This window comes from Xenopus laevis, chromosome 6S, assembly GCF_017654675.1.
Source record: "Xenopus laevis strain J_2021 chromosome 6S, Xenopus_laevis_v10.1, whole genome shotgun sequence".
Lineage (NCBI taxonomy): Eukaryota > Metazoa > Chordata > Amphibia > Anura > Pipidae > Xenopus > Xenopus laevis.
In genome coordinates this window covers 36,037,874-36,059,763 of record NC_054382.1, presented here as the reverse complement: position 1 = coordinate 36,059,763, position 21,890 = coordinate 36,037,874, and the positions used below count along the sequence as shown (strand labels likewise).

The 21,890-nt window shown below is 37.7% G+C and overlaps 1 long non-coding RNA gene across 2 annotated transcripts in view; it reads left to right on the top strand.

Annotated features, from left to right (window-relative positions):
- LOC108719941 overlaps positions 1-14,821 on the top strand; it is a 133,559-nt gene extending 118,738 nt beyond the window's left edge. The window contains exon 4 of one of the 2 annotated variants that reach the window (XR_005962187.1): positions 14,734-14,821. This is a non-coding gene — a long non-coding RNA (uncharacterized LOC108719941). Of the gene's footprint in view, positions 1-2,736; positions 3,061-14,733 lie in introns of those variants that run through there. The other variant, XR_005962186.1, reaches the window with a different exon arrangement.
- Positions 14,822-21,890: the final 7,069 nt, after the last annotated feature.

The following is a 21,890-nucleotide window of genomic DNA, read 5'->3' as shown; positions in this document are numbered from 1 at the left end:
TCACTACCACGAACATGCAGAGCTGATGCCAATTTAGTCCTGACTTTAACTGCAAATGCTTCTGGTTGGCAGTGACCACCATAGGGCCCAGGAGAGGAAGTCATTCATTAGATACGGAAACTGGCAACCACCCTTTGGATACTAACTCTGCCTGTTATCCTAAGGTTCGTTTTAGGCAGGTGGTTGCACAACCTTTGTTCCCTGCAGAAGCAAAGAGTTTTTTGTTCACCTTTAAGCCTGAGATTTGCCCTGGATTTTTTTAAATTGGTGGACCTATGCCTTGAAGGAGAAGGAAAGGCTAAAACTAAGTAAGCTTTATCAGAAAGGTCTATAGAAATACACCAGTAAACCCCCAAACAGAGAGTCCTCTGTTAAAAGAAACACAACATTTCTTTCCTTCTATTGTGTACACATGGGCTTCTGTATCAGACTTCCTTTTTTCAGCAGGGAGAGACTCAGGCAGGAAGTGATGTCACACCAAACTAATATGGCAGCTGCTATCCTAAACAGAGAGAGCTTCTAGAGCTGTTTAGACAGATATGGTAAAGCATTCTGCAGAATATATATAGTGTTATAGCTCGTACTTCGGTCTGGGGACCACTTGGATTTTTGTGGACCATTTTGTCAACTCTTGGCCTGCAAACCAGCAAATCTTTGTTTCCTAGATATACTATTCCTTATGAAGAAATGTTCTCTGTTTATAGTTGGTTACCATGTCTTTTGACTCAGAAGACTATCTCCATTTAGACCTTTCTAGATGTTGTAGCACTATCGTTCTTGGTCTGTACTTGCTCTCATTTCATTTCCTTTCAACAACCACAAGCTTGTGCCTGACTTCTACTTGGACTGTCAATGTCACTGAGGCCTAGCCATTAAATCTTGAATTTGTTTGCCAGTTTCAGCACAATAGAGGGAGGCAGAGCACAAAAAGCAGAACAGGCGCAGTCAGAGAGAAGAAATGTTGTGCAAATTGTTGGTCAGTAGTGATGGGCGAATCTGTTCCAAAAAAATCATCAATTTACCAGGAAATTGGCAAAATGGCGAAAAATTTGCATTTGAAGTCAATGGGCATCAAAATTATTTTTAGGCAAGCGACAATTTTTATACGTGCGACTATTTGGTCCAAATGAATTAAAGTCAATGAGTGTCCAAATAATTTTGAAGGAGGATTTTTTGACGGTGAATTGTCGCCGCAGTTACGCGAATATTCGCTTGCGGCAAAACGAGGAAATTCGCTGCAAATTTTTGTCTGGCAAATTTATTTGTCAATCACTATTGGTGAGGTAATTCTTTCAATCTATCCATTTTGCACAGTAATATTTCTGGAATGTCTTCGGTTTATGTGTTCACGTTACCCATATTCTTATTTGGGTTAAAATTTCTTGGGTTAAAGGTTCATTACACATTTTCTGCAGTGATTTTAGTGGCATGTCTGTGTAATTATAGCCAATGTGAGTGGCAAAGGGCCTAAAACATTGGCACCTTGCAATGTAGGAGATGGTGCTGAGGGATAAGTTGTCAGGGATGGGTGGGGGGCACCAAAGCATTTATAAAGTCCTGGCCCCAACTCTAGAAACAGAAAATCAATGAGAGCAGGGTAATAGGATGCAGAGAAACAAAACAATTCAGTTTCATATTTGATTACAGGGACTTCTGGTGACCAGAGCATCATAGCTGAAATGTAGATTTCGATATTTACTGGCAGCAGCACACCAACCTCAGATTTCATCTGATCTCATTTTTTGGAAGTGGTCTGGAGATGCAACTCCACCCACCTCATTGTTAATCTGATCCTGAGTGTAGTCTACAATCACCATGGATCAATATGCACATATTTCTGTCTGCAAGATTAGATGTGTCTCCCCTGCTCATATCCTGCAGCCATAATAACTGGTTTCTATTTCTGACTTTCCCCCACCATCAGGCCAAGGTTATCTGATGGAACTGCTTAATTCAATGGATTGGAGCATAAAGCAGACAGATTAACCGGATATGGTGCATATAGTTAATCCCCTAAATTACAGTAACACTTTAGGGAGAGCTGTACCTTGTACTATGCTAATATCACCATACATTTTATAAGGATTTACCTGTATTCACTGTAACCTGACAAGCTTTGCTAATGTCAAAACTAAATGTCAGGCTGATAAGCGCTATAAAGTTGTAACCTTTGTAAGTATAATATAATATCACTGAGACACTGTCTGCAAAATGGTATTATGGCTCTGTATTTGTGCTAACATAGCTATGATTCACTTGCTGCTTGCAATGCTGAAGCACAAGATACAGTCATCTTACCATACTAGCAGTAATACTACAGGTGGGAGAAATACACAAAAACGCAGGCATATCACGTTGGATGCAACGGAAATAAGGTAAGATATGGAAATGTCGGATGAAGTTGCAGCGTTGATCCGACGCGACATGACTGTCGGATGCAGATGCAGCGTCTGCACCCAACAGTCGTGTCGGATCAACGCTGCAACGCCATTCGACAATGCTACTGCTTATCTTATTTCCGTAGCATCCAACGTGACGCCTACGTTTTTGCGCAGTGCGTCGGATAGTGCCGAAATCGCCCGTGGAGTCCTACCCTTACTGGGACACCAATTTGTTCTTCTTGTTGTATCTACTTGTTTGTTAACCAGCTTCTATGATTGTTATTTATTATTCGGACTTACATTGTGAATATCAGAATATTCATACCACATTCATTTCTGTGAATTTTAAATGCAGGTGATTGGTGAGTGTTGTTTTTGATGCAGAATGTCTTCGCTAGAATAACATAAGCATTTCACCAGTCCTCGAGTTCATCAGTTAAGGAGGTAATTAACCTTCATGAAACACATTGTTGTCAAATAGTAATCCACTAATAACTGTAGTCTTTTTATTTCTTATTTCTGTTTTTCTAAAATGTTTTGTATTAAAAATGTATTTATTTTGCACCCCCCCACTGACATTTTAAAGAATAACAATAGCTTATGTATCTTTTCCCCAAATGTAATAAAAGGCACTAAGTTTGCCCAGGGGCAGTAGCGCATAGCAACCAGTAAGTTGTTTGCTTTTAAACAGGTGAGCAGTAAATGCTACCTGCTGATTGGCTGCTAGGGGTTACTGCTCCTGGGCAAATTTAGTGCCTTTTATTACATTTGAGGGATAGTGTAAAAGATTCAAAAACTGGGCCTAATAAAAAAAAAACATTTAAAGTGGAAGTAAAGGTGAAAGTGGAAGTAAAGGTTTCTAGTAAGTTTTTGGATTCTGTTAGCATTCCTTCAAATGTGCAAATCTGCAATAAACACTTGGTGCTCAAAGGAGAAACAAACCCTTAATAAATAAAAAAAAAACCCTACCCTACATAGACCCTCCCCCCCCCTCGGGCAAATTCCCCAAACTTTACTTACCCCTCTGCAGATTCTGTCCAGTGGAGTTCACGGATGCCATCTTCAGCTGCTTAGGTAATCTTCGGAATGAGAACGACGCTTCAGCAATTTTCGTGAGTTTCAGCACATGCGCAGTTGTCGCGAGACAGAAAATTGCTCCAACTGCACATGCGCCGCTTCGCTGGTCTCATTCGGAAGAGAAGAAGATGGCTGCCTTGAACTCTGCTGGACAGAATCCACATTATCCTATGTACTTGTCTTTAATTTGAACCTGTTGCATAGATAAGATGACATGGCCACACTGCATTTCAAGATGATGTTGGGACTGCCCCACATCTTGCAGGGGGAATGGAGGCTATGGCAATTCAACCCATTTTGTACCTTCAGTTAAGTTGGTTCAAGATAGTTCCCCAGAAATAAAGACTTCTTTTCAATTATTTTCTATTTGTGACCATTCCTCTAATATTGAAGTTTAAAATGTCATTGTTCAATTATGCCTTTCTGAAACAGCTCTCAGAGGGGAGTCACCAATTATATAAACTGTTCTAAATTGAAATATTTAATTGATACATTACTTATCTTTAACCCTACTGAGCACAATCCTTGAGTTTCACAGTGGGCAAAGACACAGAACTTTGTCACCAGTGATTAGTCTCGGCTACAGGGGGTGATGTTCTTGTTGCCTCTCCACCAGTTAACATAAAAATCACCACTGGAGAAGCATAAGTTCCAATGTATTTCCTCCAGCTCTAATTGGCTGATTCCAGCATGAACCAACAATCCGCAATGCAAATTGGATTGTTTATACTATGCTATATTATATATTTGCAGCTTTCTGTTTCTAATCAGCTATTAACATAAGCAGCTGTGTTCTACACTACTAGCTGATCAGGTCCTCCAAGTTCTTTAAGCTACTTTCTGTACCTATATACTTGTAACCAGACACAGATAAAGTCATCATGTAAGGACCTTGTTAATAACCAATGGCTGTGTGGTCCCATAGACCACCAATGTTAATATTAGTAAGGCATCTGCATAATCATATACTGTACTTAGTGGTCTCCCACTTAATTTTGTTATATAATTAACAACCCTTGGCATCCAAATATTATAATATAATGCTGTTTTGGTTCAGAGATATTTCATATGGCTTAGTTCCTAAAACAGGGCAAAAAGGATTAAATGGGAAGGAAAGGTTAAAACTAAGTAAGCCTTAGCAGAAAGGTTCACCTAAATATACTAGTAAACCCTCAAAGTAATACTGCTCTGAATCCTCTATCAAAAGAAACACATCATTTCTTTCCTTCTATTGTGTACACATGGGCTTCTGTATCAGACTTCCTGCCTTCAGCTTAAACCTCCAGGGCTAGTGCTTGAGCATGCTCAGTTTGCGCCTCTTCCCCCCCCCTTCTGTGCTGTAATCTGAGCCCAGAGCTATAAGTGAGCAGGAAGTGATGTCACACCAAGCTAATATGGCAGCCGCTATCCTAAACAAACAGAGAGCTTCTACAGTTTTTTACTCAGGTGTGGTAAAACATTCTACAGAATAAATATAGCATTCTAGCTTGCACTATTGTGGCTAATCTATTGGCAATAAAATGCCTCCATAGCTTTCTTTCTCCTTTAATTAATGTTATGTTCAAATGGTTTCAAAGACCTTTACACTTCATTCATAGACCCCAAGAAAGAGAGAGATAGAGAAACTCTTATTGAATGTATTTGAATATGATCACAGTTACATTTTAAATAATGTAGAGAGGAATTTTCTTGGTGTAATATAAGATGATGCTGACTGCACTTCTATTTATACACCATGGAAGCCTTTATACCTATACACTAAACTATATGGTATGTTCAGGTCTGAAACGAATTTGCGTCTTTTGAATACTTCTTTTTATAGTGAATCCTAATTTGTTCTTGTCAGTATCAATAACTGATTGTTTTTCTTTGTGTCTTTAGCTTTGCTCAGTTAGACAGTTACAATAGAACCTTCTTACTCTGGCTGCTTAAACATTTATCACTTAGTTTGTGCTCATTCAACCGAAGCAGCTCAAGATGATTGTAATTTGATATTAACAGTGTTTACAAGAGTTGCCCAGTGATTAAATGTGAATTAATGCCACAGTGAGATGCACATTTCTGCCAATCCTATATGTAGAAATTAAAAATATCTACCAATAGTGGATTAGGGTGGAATTTATTTATATAGCAGCAGCAAGTTACTCAGTGTTTTACATTAATTCATAACAAACAGGGGTCTTACATTAATTTAAAACACAAGGGTAACATAGAAAATATGGGATCAGAAGAGCTTACAACATATTAATGCATTACAAACAGAATACCCCCTGCCCTCTTTATAATGAGCTGTTCTTTTGTCTGATAGCCTAACAGGTTGCAGCTAGGGAAATGGATGGGGTTGTTTATACAGAGGGCTTCTCAGTGCACACATACATAGATAGATGTATGGGTTTCACCAAGAAAAAGGGTAAATTAGAAATGGAGAAAAATGGAGTGGAAGAAGTAAGTCCATAGGCAAAGCAATCAGGCAGTAAAAATCCATATTCTAGTGCCTCCTAATCTCTTGATTCCCAATATATTCCCTGCATATGTGTATGTGTGTGACAGCTAGATACCCTGTGATATCCAACTGTTCAAGGAGGGACTCAATCTGTTCACTGAGCACTGATTAGGCATTTCTAACTTTCCACTTAACTGATCTGTAACATGGCATGGGAGCTTCATTGTAGGTTAATGGTCTAACAAGCCGCTACAAATACAAAGGAGACTGGTAACTCGTCCCTGTTTTAACTCTTTTGATGCACACGCACGCTTTTTGTTTCTGATCTGCAGCAGATTCCCAGGTTGCATGGCAGTTTTGTATAAGCAGGAGCATGCACATTGACCCATGGTCCTTCTCGTAGTTGGGGAGAGGCAAGAACTGTACAATGGGACTATAATGTAAAAACTGCCTTAATTTACCCTCCTCTTTTTTGAAATAGTGCTAATGGGGTGAATATTAATGCTGGCTTTTGTTTGAGTAGCCAAAAGTAAGTTAAATCTTAATTGGATTTATACTGTATAAAAGTTCCTCCTGAAAAATTTCCCATGATCTTTTGTTTTCTCAAATCACTTGCCTTTTCATACACAGCACTGACCACAGACTTGGTGAGTTTGGTATTGTTGCATTGTGATAAAAAAATAAACCTTCCTGCTCAGTAAACAGCAATGGAGTGACAATGAATTAACTGTTGCATTATTTGTATGTATATACAGAAACTCAGACAATGGAGGACCAAACTGACTCCATTTATCCCTGAGTTTTAGAGGCTGATGCCACCTAAGGGTGAAAACACCCGGAGCTACTAGTAGCAGCTGCTTGTTGTGGCTACAAAATGCCAAATACCCTGCCATAGACAACAATTGCCTCTGCTAAACACATGTAGGGGGTTATTTATTAAAGGTGAACTAAAGCTTAACTAGAGAAGTAACTAGAAATGCTGTACATTATGTTTTTTGCTTCAGTACCAGCCCAAGGCAACCACAGCCCTTTAGCAGTAAAGATCTGTGTCTCCAAAGATGCCCCAGTAGCTCCCCATCTTCTTTTCTGCTGATTCACTGCACATGCTCTGTGCTGCTGTCACTTACTGAGTTCAGGGACCCACTCACAATATACAGTACACATAGAATAGAAATGTGACAATATAAGGCTGATTAGTAATAAATACTGATAATTACTACATGGCAGCACAGAAACCAGTGCAATTAGCGTCAGATTTTAATAATCAGCCCTGTAGCATCAGCTTATATTACAGACAACCCTCATTTTTGCTGGATATTTTGTGAAGACCCCTAAGCTTAGCTTCTCAACAGCTGCTCAGAGCCTACTGAGAATGTGAATGTCGCAGACACTTTCCAAGATGGTGACCCCCTGTGACAAGTTTGAAGTCCTGTATCATTGCTGCTATTGACAAGATGAAACTTTAGGCTGGTGAAATAAGTTCAATATATGAAATATGGCATTTTTAGCCACATACATTTTTAAGGTTTAGTTCTCCTTTAAAGTCCAAATGCCAAAACCCTCAAAATAAAACATTTGTTTTTTTACTATAAAATCCAATTTCTTTTGTGGAAAACAAAAAAATCGAATTTATTATACCCCAAGGATGGAAAAATTCTGAATCCGAAAATCCAGCATCTCAGAACTGCCTAGGTTACATATAAGTCAATGGGAGAAGTCCTGATATCTTGATCTGCGCTGGGTTTTGTGCAATAATCCAAAGGTTTTGAGTTTTGGTGAAAAATTCATACGGTTCATTTTTTTCCTACACAGTAAATTTTCAGGAAAATGTATTGATAAATAAGGGGGAAACACCTGTGCGGATTTGCCAATTACCACTATTGTCAATTTTGTAGCAGTGACAAGTAGCTGTAACTGGAAGCTCAATGTGTTTAGGAAGCAACATTAATCCCACCGCCTTCCCCCACATTTTCCCTCCTCAAACGTACCTTTTTTTGCTTTGGAGCAGGTCTAGACATGGCTACATTTGCACCCTGTCCACTAGAAGAACTTTCCAAGAGGCAGTGTCGGCAGCTTATAGGCCTATGTGTGCGACCCTACAAGGATAGCTGAACAAAAATCTTAAATATTAATCATAGCATTCAACATGGGTTCAATATCACATTGAACCACTGAGGTCCATCTTGAACTTTACATTTGTAAAATGACAAATTTAAATGGACACTATATTTCTTGTACCCTTTACCCTAAAAAAATTTTTTACTAAACATTTTGCTGTTGCCTGGCATGAGTCAATTCATGGAAAAAGGGGTTACGTCTGAAACGTTGCATCCGCAATAAACGAGCAAGGGTTTTCCTGCTAGCATTACCCATGATGTGCCAGTGTTCCTTTCTATTATAAGTGAATTCATGACCTTTCCTTCTCTTACTGACCATGACTCCTGTTGTAGGGTTAATGTCCCTGGGAAACCAGTAATTATACCTGGGTTGTGTGTAATGCTGTAGATCTGGTTTCTTTACCAAATTCAAAAAATGCTCATTCTAACATACTCAATAAATTCCAATCTATTTGGACTAAAACAAATAAGGCAAGGTGGGGGCAGAACAGAATTATTGGGAATCAACATAAGTGGTCTACAAATGAAATTAACATTTTATACATTATATTGCTGCACATGATTATCTGAGTTACATGAGACATTTAGTTGGTGTGCAGAAATAAAGAGAAATCCTTTAGCGAATGATCTAATTTGTGGTCTTGAATCTTGAATTTCATCCTAAAAACAGCAAAGCAACTATGTTTAGGGATACGTTTACAATAATATTCAGCTTGAGGGCAATAAGGCCTTAATATGGCTCTGAACCCCCGGGGCTATTTTGTCTCAATGATTGACAGTATCAATGACATTCTCATGACCCCTTAAATCTCTGTTAGCCTCAGTCTTAAAGCAAGACCAAATGAATTTTCTTTCCATATATATATATATATATATATATATATATATATATATATATATTCCGTTCGTGGAGCGCACACCATAAAGTAATTAATAACCTGGGTGCCAGCCTAAATGTAAATCATAGAGTCAATCCAGAAATGACGGCACTCTCAGGAAAAAATTCAAACAATCCAATAAGGTGAAACCATAAGGTTTATTGTGATCCTACGTTTCGGTTCCTTCTTGGAACCTTCGTCAGGGAAAGAAAACAGCTGACGAAAACCGAAACGTAGGATCACAATAAGCCTTATGGTTTCACATTTTTGGATTGTTTGAATTTTTTCCTGAGAGTGCCTGGATTGACTCTATATATATATATATATATATATATATATATATATATATATATATATATATATATATATATATATATATATATATATATATATATATATATATATATATATATATATATATATATATATATAAATAAATAAATGTGTCCTTTTTGTTGAAAGCAGAAAAAGTAACAAACCATTTTTCAACACTACAGCCTTAAAGGACAAGGAAAGTCTAAAATAGAATAAGGCTAGAAATGCTGTATTTTGTATACTAAACATAAACATGAACTTACTGCACCACAAAGCCTAATCAAACAAATAATTTATGCCTTCAAAGTTGGCCACAAGGGGCTGTCATCTTGTAACTTTGTTAAACATGTTTGCAAGACTAAGACTGTGCACATGCTCAGCATGGTCTGCGCTGCTTAGGGATCGTCATAAACAAAGCTGCTTGAGTTCTGCATGGCTGGTAAGTAAGGCGGTGGCTCCCCCTGCTGTTCATAAGTATGACTGTTTCCCTGCTCAGCAGTTAGGGGCTGTCTGACAATTCCTATCCACAGCAGTAAATGAAGGGGGAATTTCACTGCATACAGTCAGGTTTCTTATAAAAACGGTACACATTTTTTAATTAAAGTATATTGGAGATAGGTTTCTTTTTGATTAAAGAAAGTAAAAATGGGATTGTATTTTTTTGCCTTTCCTTGTCCTTTAACAAACATTGTAGAGTGATAAGTGGTTCAGGAATTTTTAATCTGAATACAGTGTCCATTAAAGGGATAATGTCACAATATCGGGGTTTTTTTCAGAATGTACCATTTAATAGTGCTGCTGCAGCAGACTTCTGCACTGAAATCATTTTCTCAAAAGAGCAAACAGATTTTTTTATATTCAATTTTGAAATCTGACATGGGGCTAGACATATTGTCGGTTTCCCATGTGCCACTAGTCTAACTTGTGCTCTGATAAACATCAGTCGCTCTTTACTACGGCACTGCAAGTTGTAGTGATATCACCCTCCTCCCATCTCCCCCAGCAGCCCATCAGCAGAACAATGGGAAGTTAGCCAGATAAAGCTCCCTGGTAGATATAAGAACAGCGCTCAATAGTAGAAATCCATGTCCCACTGAGACACCTTCAGTTACATTGAGTAGGAGAAAAAATAGTCTGACTGAAAGCAGTTCCATCCTGAAGTGCTGGCTCTTCTGAAAGCACATGACAAGGCAACATTATCTTGCTAATATTACAAATAAAAAGAAAATGCACTTGTTGGGTTAGGCATGACATCTTACACGGTGGAGGGAATTATTTGCAGTGTAATTTTGAAATAAACTACATCATAACAGAATCCCTTTAACTTTGTAACGCAACTAAGCTTATCTTTAATGTATTCATTATGTAGACTTCTGTAGCTTCACATTGTGCAACCAACCTTATCAATAAATGATCGACATGTATAAAATATGACAGATAAGTAAACACCATTATAATTTCATTTTAGTTTATAAAAATTGTGATAAGAATGGTTCAGCCATGAAGACTACAAGAGGAATATGGTATCTGGCATAATTATTCTGGAGAAACAATAAGTAAAGTGTAGCAATTTCTAATAAACAGGTACTTAAGATTTCTTATTTCAACAGCTGTGTTCTTGCAGTTTGATAGTGTATTGCTTCCATGGCCCATTAACAAACAAGCTGTTGTTGTTAAATTAATCTGCTGAATGCAAGTCTTGGCAGCTGGATTATCAAACAAGAGCAAAGGTTGGCACTATACCTGTGCTTTCAAACTGTCTGCTTTCTTTTTGCACAGCCAGTTCTATTCCTTATAATTCGACTGTAATTTATCTTCAGGGATGCCTAAGATCTTGGCGATATTGGTACAGGTTCACATGTAGTGTACTTTCTCATATTAATCTTGCTGGAATCTAGTTGCTATGAATAAATGGCACATCTGCTGTAACAACAACTGGTCTATAGATTGCTAGGTATGTATAGAATGATAAGGTTACTATATAAAAGATAATATTGTACTCACACACCCAAACACAACCTTTAAGCTTGTGAGCTCATTTGGGCAGGGCCCCCTTTACCCTTTGTATCAGTTATTGGCTGATTTGAGTTTAAACCTGTATGTTCAATGTATACACACATTTAGGGGCAGATTTATTAAGGTTCAAATGGTAAATTTGAATTTTCAAAACGCACAAACTTGAATTTAAAACCACCAACTTGAATTTGAATTAGAACATTAGATTTATCAAACCTCCACCCTGGAAACAGTTCTAATTTGATTATTCTCCACCTAAAACTTGCCGAATTCATGTAGAAGTCAATGGCAGAGGTCCCTTGAACTATTTAAAGATGTTAATAGTAGCGGTGAGCCAAATTTTTGCCAAGTTTTGCGTAAAAAATTACACCTCATAGACTCCAAAAGGAGAAAAAAATGTTCCATGTCATATTGTGTCCAAAAAAATAGAGGTTTTAGAGGAAAAGTCTATTTGAATTAGACATTTTTTCATAAATAACATACCATTCGAATTGTTTAAAAAATAACATTACTCTAAAATTTGACACGAATACTCATTATATTGTCCCTCACTTTTGGGGGGTTACAGTATTTATCAAGGTCCGAATTTATCTCAGTATTTCTAATATCCAAGCAACTCTGAATTCCCGAATGGACCTTATTTTTTAAGAAAAAAGCCCGAAAAAATAGGGTCAGGCAAAACACAGAAACTTCGGAGCTTTCACTAAAAACTTGTAATTGTTTGGAGTTTTACATATAAACTATGATTTTTTTCTGAGTTTTTTCCGCCGAAATTATTGGAAACGGTACGGACATCAGCGCAGACACTGGGACCTCCCCCATTGACTTATACAGGACCTTGAGAGCTTTTAGATGCCGAAAACTATGAATTGTAGTTCAGATATTCAAAAACTTGATAAATAACCCCTTGGTGTCTGTATGGTGCTTGTGCTATATACAGTACATACATGTTCACAGGAATGATGATATCATTACAATAGTTATCAATCATTTCAGTATGCAAAAGCAGCATCCATAATTAGGGGACCCAAGCCCATTTTTAATTAGGGGACCCACATTAAGCTGAAAAATCAGCTTTAGAAACAGTTATACAGCTCATTCTAATTACTATTATAGTAGGAAACAACACATCAATAAATAGAACCATGGGGCACCACACTCAACAGTATGGGAACCTATTTTTGAACTCGACCAATAGGTTAAAGATCCCTGTTTTACTCTTATAAAGAAATAATACAGCATATTATATTATCTCTCCCCTTACATATTAACACAAAACAAACACTTTGATAACATCCATCTGCTTATGAGTTGCATGATTGCCCCCAACCATGACTAATAGTTTTCTAAAGCAGGGTATGTGTATTTTATTTAAATTAAAGGGAAAAAAAAAGAAAACACAATTATAAGCAACTTTCCAATTTAAATTTATTAAAAATTGTTAGTGCTCCACATGTTGTCGCATACAAGAACTGAACTATAAAATAGTAACGAGATGGTATTATACCCCTTCCAAATTACAGCATATATATAAAAACTCTAATGGTATCTGCTGGCGTTGTACAAGAGAAACAGGCACTCTATACCATATATTTTGGAATTGTGACCTCCTGCGACCTTTCTGGACGGAGGTCTGCTTACTGGCTGGGCAAATCATGGGAGACACTGTGGCGGCAGATCCTTCGCAAATATTGCTCTTTCATAATACAGTACCTATGACGGTCTTTAACTCGGGTCTAGAGCCTCAACTGCTTAATGCCGCTAAACTATTGATACCACTACACTGGAAAACGACATATGTGCCTACCATTAAAGATTGGTTTAACAAAATTGCGGAAATTTGCAGATTCGAGGAAATGTCATCCCATACCCCTGATCGATTCGCGAAATTTTCTACTACCTGGATGAGATGGTTCCTATTTAAGGAAACGGATCTTTATAAAACCTACCTTTCCTGAGTTGTGGACTCAGTACCATCCCGCTGCACCCCCTCTCCTTTCTCCTTTCTCCCCCTCACCTTCACCTTCTTTCCTGCTTACACTTTTCCTGTTGTTTCGTTTACGTCTATCTCCTTCTGTTTTGGAGTATTAGGAGTCCTAGCTGTTCTGATATGAAACACTGTTGACTCGCACTGGTTAGTTTGTCATTTTGCAAACTCTTACCATCAGCAACCTTGTATGTGACAATGTAGATGTTTGCTCCACTGTTTAAGACATATGTAGCTTGGTGCTGTTAATGTGTTTACAGCTTTTGTATCACTGTTAATTTCCAATAAAGCTCTTTTGAAACTGAAAAAAAAAAAAAAGTGTTAGTGCTTTAAAGGACCAGTAACAACAACAACAACAAAAACCACAAAGACAAATGAAACTTTGAAATTGCTAAATCTTTATTAAGAAATAACTTACCGAAACTCCGCTTGCGCTCCTCTTCAGAAAAGGCAGCCGGGCGACAATCCATCATGCGGCCCTCAATGTCTCCCTGCCTTCCTTATAGGAGATAGCCAGGAAGGAGAAATCGAGTGCCGCACAATGGAACGTCGCCCTGTTGCCTTTTCTGAAGAGGAGCGCAAGCAGAGTTTTGGTAAGTTATTGAAACAAGAGAGAAAACAGAACTGCTAGTAAAGGTATGGGGTCTGTTATCCGGAAACCCATTGCTGTTTTAGCCTATGGGGGACCTCCTAGAACCTATTTGGAGTCAATTGGTGGACTTTGAAAAAAATTTTTGGGGGGAAAAACTTAAAATCAAATTTGTTTGAATGCGCTATTCCTTCGATTCGAATTCGGACATATTTAATTGAAAACGGACTTATTCAACCAAAAAAAAAACTTTGACTTAATTTCGGTTGGTCTTTTTGTATTGGAATTACGCAGTTTTTTCAATTCGAAATTCGACCCTTGATAAATATGCCCTTTAAAATACAGTAGGTGTAGGAGTCCTGATGGATTTAGTGGTTCCAGATTCCTAATCCAGAAGAATAATTCTTTAAATCTGTTCCCTCCTCATCACTTTGGTTGAATTGTCTCAACAATGTGGAATTTCAGTTGGTTTATCGTTTGAACAAACTGAGCTGTTGCTGCCTGTTCTTTTTTACCTGTATTAATTTATTAATTGAAGATCTGTGTCAAATTAGCAAATTATTAATTGGCAAATAAGCAACTTGGTGCTTTTCTAGCTGACTTTCTTGAGCATATGAGGGTCTCATCACAAGTGTCCTTATTTATGTTTGTATATAAATTAAAGGACAATTCAACCCCAAAATAAAAATGTGCCTAATAAAACATAATTCTAAGCTACTTCAGTGCTTTTATAGTTATTTGTACAAACAATGGCTATTGAAAGCAGCATTTGCTGAACTCCTGGTTGTTTCTTTTTAAAGGGGAACTATCGCGATAATGAAAATTTGATATAAGCTTCATCATACTGAAATAAGAAACTAAATACAATCAATTAAAAATTATGCATCGTTTCTGAAATAATCAAGTTTATCTTCACTGTTCCTCTCTTAGCAACTGCTAGCATCCTCTCTCTAATACATCTTCTGGGCAAAAGGAGCCCCCCAAAAAGATATATTGGATCATTCATCTGACACCCAACTGCTGAATGAAGACAGAATGAAGAGAAACAGATACTGAGAGAGGAATAGTGAAGATAAACTTTATTATTTCAGAAACAATGCAGAATTTTCATTTGTGCGAGAGTTCCCCTTTAAACAATGTTGCAAAACTCTTGGTTCCCCAGCAGCAAAGACATGTCTGTTAGTCAGCTGCATTGTCTGATATTGTTTCCTCAGTCTGAGCCATCAGGGCAGAAAACACAAAGGGACAAACACTGCTTTTAATAGCAATACATTTACAAATAACTTAAAAACCATATGTAATTTGTAATGAATGTAGATTGCAAAGTTGCTTAGAATTATGTCTTCTTTTATTAGGCAAAATAATATTTTTTGATTTGAAATTCCCTTTGTTTTATATTTCTGATTTCATTCACTTTCCCTATAAACAGAAATAACCTGTTATTCATTGGTTTAAGTATTAATCATTTTTTCCCATTTCTTTATCTAAGATAGTAACAGACTGTGTTTTTTTTTTGTTTCTATTTGAGTCATAAGACTTTTTTCTTAAACTCCCACATACACCACACCCACCAGACTTAACTATGTCATGTGCATCATATAACCTGATAGGTTATCTACTTGTATGCCACTGGCAGTTCTTTATAATAGTGCTGAAATAATACTGGTCATGCACTAATGGCAGCAATCCTTGACAAGATTAAAGGGGTAATACACCTAAGTTAACGTTTAGTATGTTATACAATTTCCCATTCATAGCAACTTTGCAATTGATTTTCATTCGTTTTTTTTGTTTTATAGTTTTTGAATTATTTGCCTTCCTCCTCTTCAATACAATTTGCTAGTTACTTTTTTATGTATAATTTATTAATTTTCCACAAAAAACGTATACATTCAGTACATAGTCCATCTCTTGCTTTTTAGTGTCAGTCCTTCTGATTCTCATTCAAACCAGGGTGTGGTTGCTAGAGTAAATAAGACCCTAGCAACTAGACAGCTGCTGGAATACCGTACTAGAGAGCCGCTGAATAAAAAGCTAAATAACTGAAAAACCATAAAATATTAAGACTAATTTCTATGGATGCACCGAATCCGCTATTTAGGATTCAGCCGAAAGATTCGGCCCAATACCGAACCAAATCCTAATTTGCATATGGGGGAAAGGAAAAAGTAGGGGAAAAACTTTTACATCCTTGTTTTGTGAAAAAGAGTCACGTGATTTCCCTTCCCGCCCCTTAATTTACATATGAAAATTTGGATTTGGATTTGGTTCAGCCAGGCACAAGGATTTAGCCGAATCCCAAACCAAATCCAGGATTCGCTACATCCCTACTAATTGCAAAGTTGTTAGGAATAGGGCATTCTATATCATACTAAAAGTTAATTTAAAAGTAAACTACCCCTTTAATAGGAGTATAGCGCCATTCCCAATAATCTTTTCACATGAAAACATAATATAATTTGCCTTTATACATGCAAACCTTCTACAGTTAATACAAAATATATATACATTTGTTGATTTGTTCATACCTTCCAACTGTCCTGTGTTTCTTGGGACAGTCCCGATTTTGACAGCTCAATCCCCAGATTGTTACTGAAATGTCCTGACTTCCTGCTTGTTCTCCTGCACTGAACAGCCAGAAAAAGTTACACCGTTTTTAACTTAATTGGCTTTTGGCAGAGAGCTCAAAAAACGTGACAGGCACACTTAGATACCTTTGTAACAATTTAAGATAACCAAAAACACTATTGTAACAATTTAAGATAAGCAGGTCTCTTGGGGAAACTTTAACTTGCCCTTCATTAGCAAAAGCTGCAGAAATTCATTTGAAACTTTCATAACCTGCCAAGACAGACAGACCAACAGAAATATAGAATTCCTTTTATAGGAGACCTAAAGCTTAACAAAGAAGTAGGGTAGAAATGCTGCACACTATGGTTTGTGGTTCTGTACCAGCCCAAGGCAACCAATGCCTTTAGGGCATTGCCCGTAGGGGTCAGGGGAGGGGTCGGTGGGGGTCGGCAGCAAGTTTGGACGCACTGGCTCGGCGGCCCAATGCAGGAGTGTCCGTGGCCCGGAGGTTGGGGACCCCTGACTTACACAATACAAATGTTTTGCCACTGGCAATTCACACTAACGTCAATGAAATAGTATTTTTGAAAGTTTTGTCACCCTCGCTGAAAGAGATTTAGCACAGGTGTAACAGAATGAGATTGGAGAGCCTGAGAATAAATATGATGATATGATATGAAATATGATATGATATGATGATGAATAGGTTCTTCTCATGTAGTGGGCAAATTATTATATACACTATGGGGCAGATTTATTAAGGGTCAAATTAAAAATTTTAATTTTTTTTTATGGTCAACAGTCAAATTGGAATTGTGAATTATCCAAACTCGTTTGGAATTTTAATTCAAATTTGATTTGAAATTCGCCACCTAAAATCTGGCAAGTTCATGTATAATTCAATGGGAGAGGTCCAGGGACCAATTTGGACATATTACTAGCCTTCCTGACATTTGAGGTTTTTTTCGTAGAAAAAACTCAAATCTAGTTTAATTGAATTAGATTCGAGTTTTCGAGTCAGTAAAATTTTGAGATATTGTTTTGTTTTTTTTATTAAATAACCCCCCAATCGAATTTAGAGTATAATCGAATTTAATAGAGTTTAAAAAAACTTACATAAATTAAAATTGGACCTTTAATAAATGTGCCTCTAAATATTCATAGACTGAATTATATCAATTATATAATACACAAAAGCCATGAATATCCTGTAAATTATATCCTTATAAACGGTGAGTTCGGATGTCATCAGTTATAAACAGTGAGTTCTGATGTAATTTTTGTCACATGACTCATTGAAATTTGTGTATTATAATAAATAAAGTACCCCCAGTTGTAAAATATGAGGATATTAGAAGTTACCTCGGAGTTCCATGACCTGTATAAAAACACTCGGCCTTCGGCCTCGTGTTTTTATATGGTCATGAAACTCCTCGGTGACTTATAATATCCTTATATTTTACAAGAGGGGGTACTTTATTCACTATATATCATATCAATATACAGTATACATATCATAAAAATGATCCCATAGGCCTCCAGATAGAAAGCCCCGCCCTAGATGAGTCTTTGGGCATCTTTGGCTCCCAGATGGGCACTGTGGAACAAAGTTTAAAATTCCCTGCTATAACTGACATATTTTCTAATCTTTCAGATAGATTTGGATAACCTAGGCGCTGATAACCCCGGTAATACATATCAATAGCTGCAGATCTGAAGAAGCCTGGAAAGAAGCCAATTTCATTATTCAATTTAAAATGGAAAGGGAATTTGTTTTGTTCCTGTTGAGATCACCTGGGATTCTGTTTGTAATTGTTCAGTATACAATAACAGGTAATAGTGCCAGTGCTGGGTCTAAGCCAAACACAAAGTTTTGACCTTGGCTAAGGCAAGAGGAAACTACATGGCATGAACATAGTTGTGGGGTTTTTTTTTAAAACCCCTTTTTACACAACCTCTTTTTTTTTTTAAAAGTATGTAGGGGAGGTCAGTGCCTGAAAAATCATTGATGACATTGGAGTTTGGTCAATATTTTAAAGCACACTTCTCAGTTGTATCTACTGTATCGGACAATTTCACTAACCTCCATAAATTCGCCAGGACAACGCTAATTCACTAAAATCCGAAGTTGCATCCAGGGCGCTGAACTCTGGCAAAGTTGCGCTAGCGTTACTGCTCCAAATGAACCGAAGTTGCGCTAGCGTTGGCTAATTTGCATACGGTGGGAAGTGGAAGTTGAATGGACGTATATGTTGCAGCAAATACATTACATTACACAAGCCGGGAAACCTTAAAACAGAAGGAAAGGCAAATTATAAATAAGCCTCTAATCAAAGGCTTGTGGCAAAGCAACTTATGTATCCTTTTAAAAGTTTTCTCCATGCTATGTAGTGTAAGAAGTAGCGCTGTTAGGCAGACTGCAGCCGTGGACTCGGGTGACGTCACGCTGTACACTGTTTGCTTGTGCCTTGATGCGCATTCAGTGTAATTTCCAGTTACTGCGCAAGTACTGTGGGCGCTTCCTTGCTCCTATTCATGATCATGCGCATGCTAATTTACATATGCGATCGTCATCATTGACCCTGAAGCTCACGCCCCCTGCCCAATCAGATTCTTAGGGTCTGGTTACTCAGGAGACACTCGATCTTTACCAGTTCATTACAGTTCTTGCTGCAAACAGTCTACAACAGGCGCATGCGGTGCGCTGCGAGGGGACATAAATTAATAATTAATAGGCTTCGGTAAGGCATGCAAGCTATTATTATTATATAGCTTTATTTGAATTTGAAAATACATACTGAAGGAAGGAGCGATCCTAGTTTTTTTTTTTTTTGCGCGTTCGTGTAATTCTTCAGTCTTCGTGCTGCCACTACTGATCTGAAGGCGCAGATTTCTAATGAGCGCTACGTCAGTAATGACCCGATTCCGGGGTCAATCGTATTTTTTTTTTTTTTTTGGTGCATGTGCAGTACCGAGATGGAGGTGAAGGTAATGTCCGTTACTGCCTGCCTGCCTAAATAAGCGCTGTGACCGACGAGATGGATTACAGACCATTACATTGGCCTGTGTGACTTACTAACTTAGTGATTGTAGAGGCCTTGGGGTGTACATTAATGGGAGATAAGTATTTAATTTTGCCTTTCCTTCTCCTTTAATAAAAGAAAATAGAGTTGTTATATTGCCCTACACATGAGCCCAGTGTATAGTTTATGTGCCATATGGCAGGAAATGTATGGGGGAGCCCGGGTACCCAAAAAAATTTTTACGGACTTTTGCAGCCTATCACCCTGAAAAAACGAAGACGCCAGCGTTTTTTGGAACTTAGAAAATTTTTCAACTAAAAATTGAAGAAGCCCTATACATTCCATTGTACTTCGCCTAGTCTGGCGGAACAGGTAGCGTTCAGTAAAATGCGCATTTTAAGATTAACTAAATAAATGTGTAGAAATGTTGTACATTATGTTTTGTCCTTCTATACAAGCCCAAGGCAACCACAGCCCTTTAGCAGTAAAGATCTGTGTCTCCAAAGATGCCCCAGTAGCTCCCCATCTTCTTTCCTGCTGATTCACTGCACATGCTCTGTGCTGCTGTCACTTACTGAGCTTAGGGACCAACTCACAATATACTGAATATATATATCATATAAATATCACAATATAGGGTTAAATATTAAATAATTTAGATTGTTGGTATATGTCAGCTCAGAAACCAGCACAATTAGCATAAGAATTTAATGATCAGCCCTGTAGCATTAGCTTATATAACAAACCACATTTTGCTTGATTCTTGATGGTTTGTAACTCGGGATGTGTTTTCATGTTTTGTATAAATTAAGTTAAACCCATCTACACATTTGAGCTTCTCAACAGCTTCCCAGAGCCCACTGAGTATATGCTTGTTGCAGATTTCAAAATGGGAATCTCCTGTGACAAATTTGAAGGCCTAGACCATTACTACTATGGAGATGCTGAATCTTTAGGGTAAGGAAACACCTGGCGATTCGGGGAGATTTAGTCGCCTGTTGACTAATCGCCTCTTGTTTGGGGCAACTAATCTCCCCAAACGGCTTCTGCCTGTCTTCCACATAATAAAAAATCTCCTGCAGCATGGCACACGCGGTGCTTCTTATTCCGAAGTTGCCCGAAGTTTCCTCGTGAGGCATGTGCCATGCTGTAGGCGATTTTTCATTATAGACGGTGGAAGACAGGGGAAAGCCATTTGGGGAGATTAGTCGCCCCCCCAAAGAAGAGGCAATTAGTTGCCAGGCGACTAAATCTCCCCGAATTGCCAAGTGTGGCCTTAACCTTAGGCTAGTTCAATTAGTTCATTATATTCAATATGACATTTCTAGCCATATTAATTTTTAGGGTTTAGTTCTCCTTTAAGGGTAAGGACACACTGGACGATTTGTCGCCAACGTTTTAAAAAAGTAAATCGCGGCGACAAGACGATCGTCTTTTTTGAACAGACGCTTCACAGCGACTATTGGCACAGAGCAATTTGTATCCCATTACTCTGTGCGGTACGTGCTCCACCCAAACCGGAAACGGTTTGTGCTTCCCGCTGTAACCTGGCGTTCGCATTGTAATTTGAATACAATTGCTGCTACTTATCTGTATGTGTGTGCGTGTCTAGGAGATTTCAGTGCTTTTCTAAGTACATGCTATTTCTGATAAATCGCTCGGAAAAGGGTCTCAGTGCGTTTTGGAGCTACAGGATTCACAAACGCGCTGTGGGCACAGGAGCTGGCGTCTTTCATTTGGTTTTGTTCAGAGACAAAACGAGTGATATGTCGCCGTGATTTGCTTTTTAAAAACGTTGGCGACAAATCGTCCAGTGTGTCCCTACCCTAAAAGTGCTCACTTAAGATTAAAATTAACAATACAATAACAGTCTAAGGATGAATGTTACGTTGTGAAATGCAAAGTTTTATTCTTATTTGTGTGAATTGTTTTTGTCTTTGCTACTTTTATTACATTTTCCCCCTAAAGTCTGGTAATCCAAATTACGGAAAGGCCTCTTATCTGGAAACCCCCAGAGCCCAAGCATTCCACATAACAGGTCTCATACCTGTAATTCTAATTACTTTTGGTTATTTCTTTTTATTCTACAATGATAAAACAGTAGGGCATAACAAAGCTGCATGGGTCCATATTAGTAGCAAAACAATCATATTGGGTATATTTAATGTGTTGTTTTTTAGTAGACATATGGCGATCCCAATACAGAAAAAAAACCCTTATCCAGAAAACCCTCAAGTCCTGATCATTCATATAATATAGTATAGAGTACATATAGAATATGGAGTATATTATTGATATCACTGTACAACAAAGAAAACTGAATGACATGAATGAATATATATATTAAAGAACTTGGGATTGAACAGGTAAATTAAAGGAAGCTCTGATTACAGGCATTTCTGTGATATCAGAGTCAACTTGTTTTGGCAAATAATACTGTAGGCTTATCCTTAAAGGGGAACTATCGCGAAAATGTAATATTAGCTTCAGCAT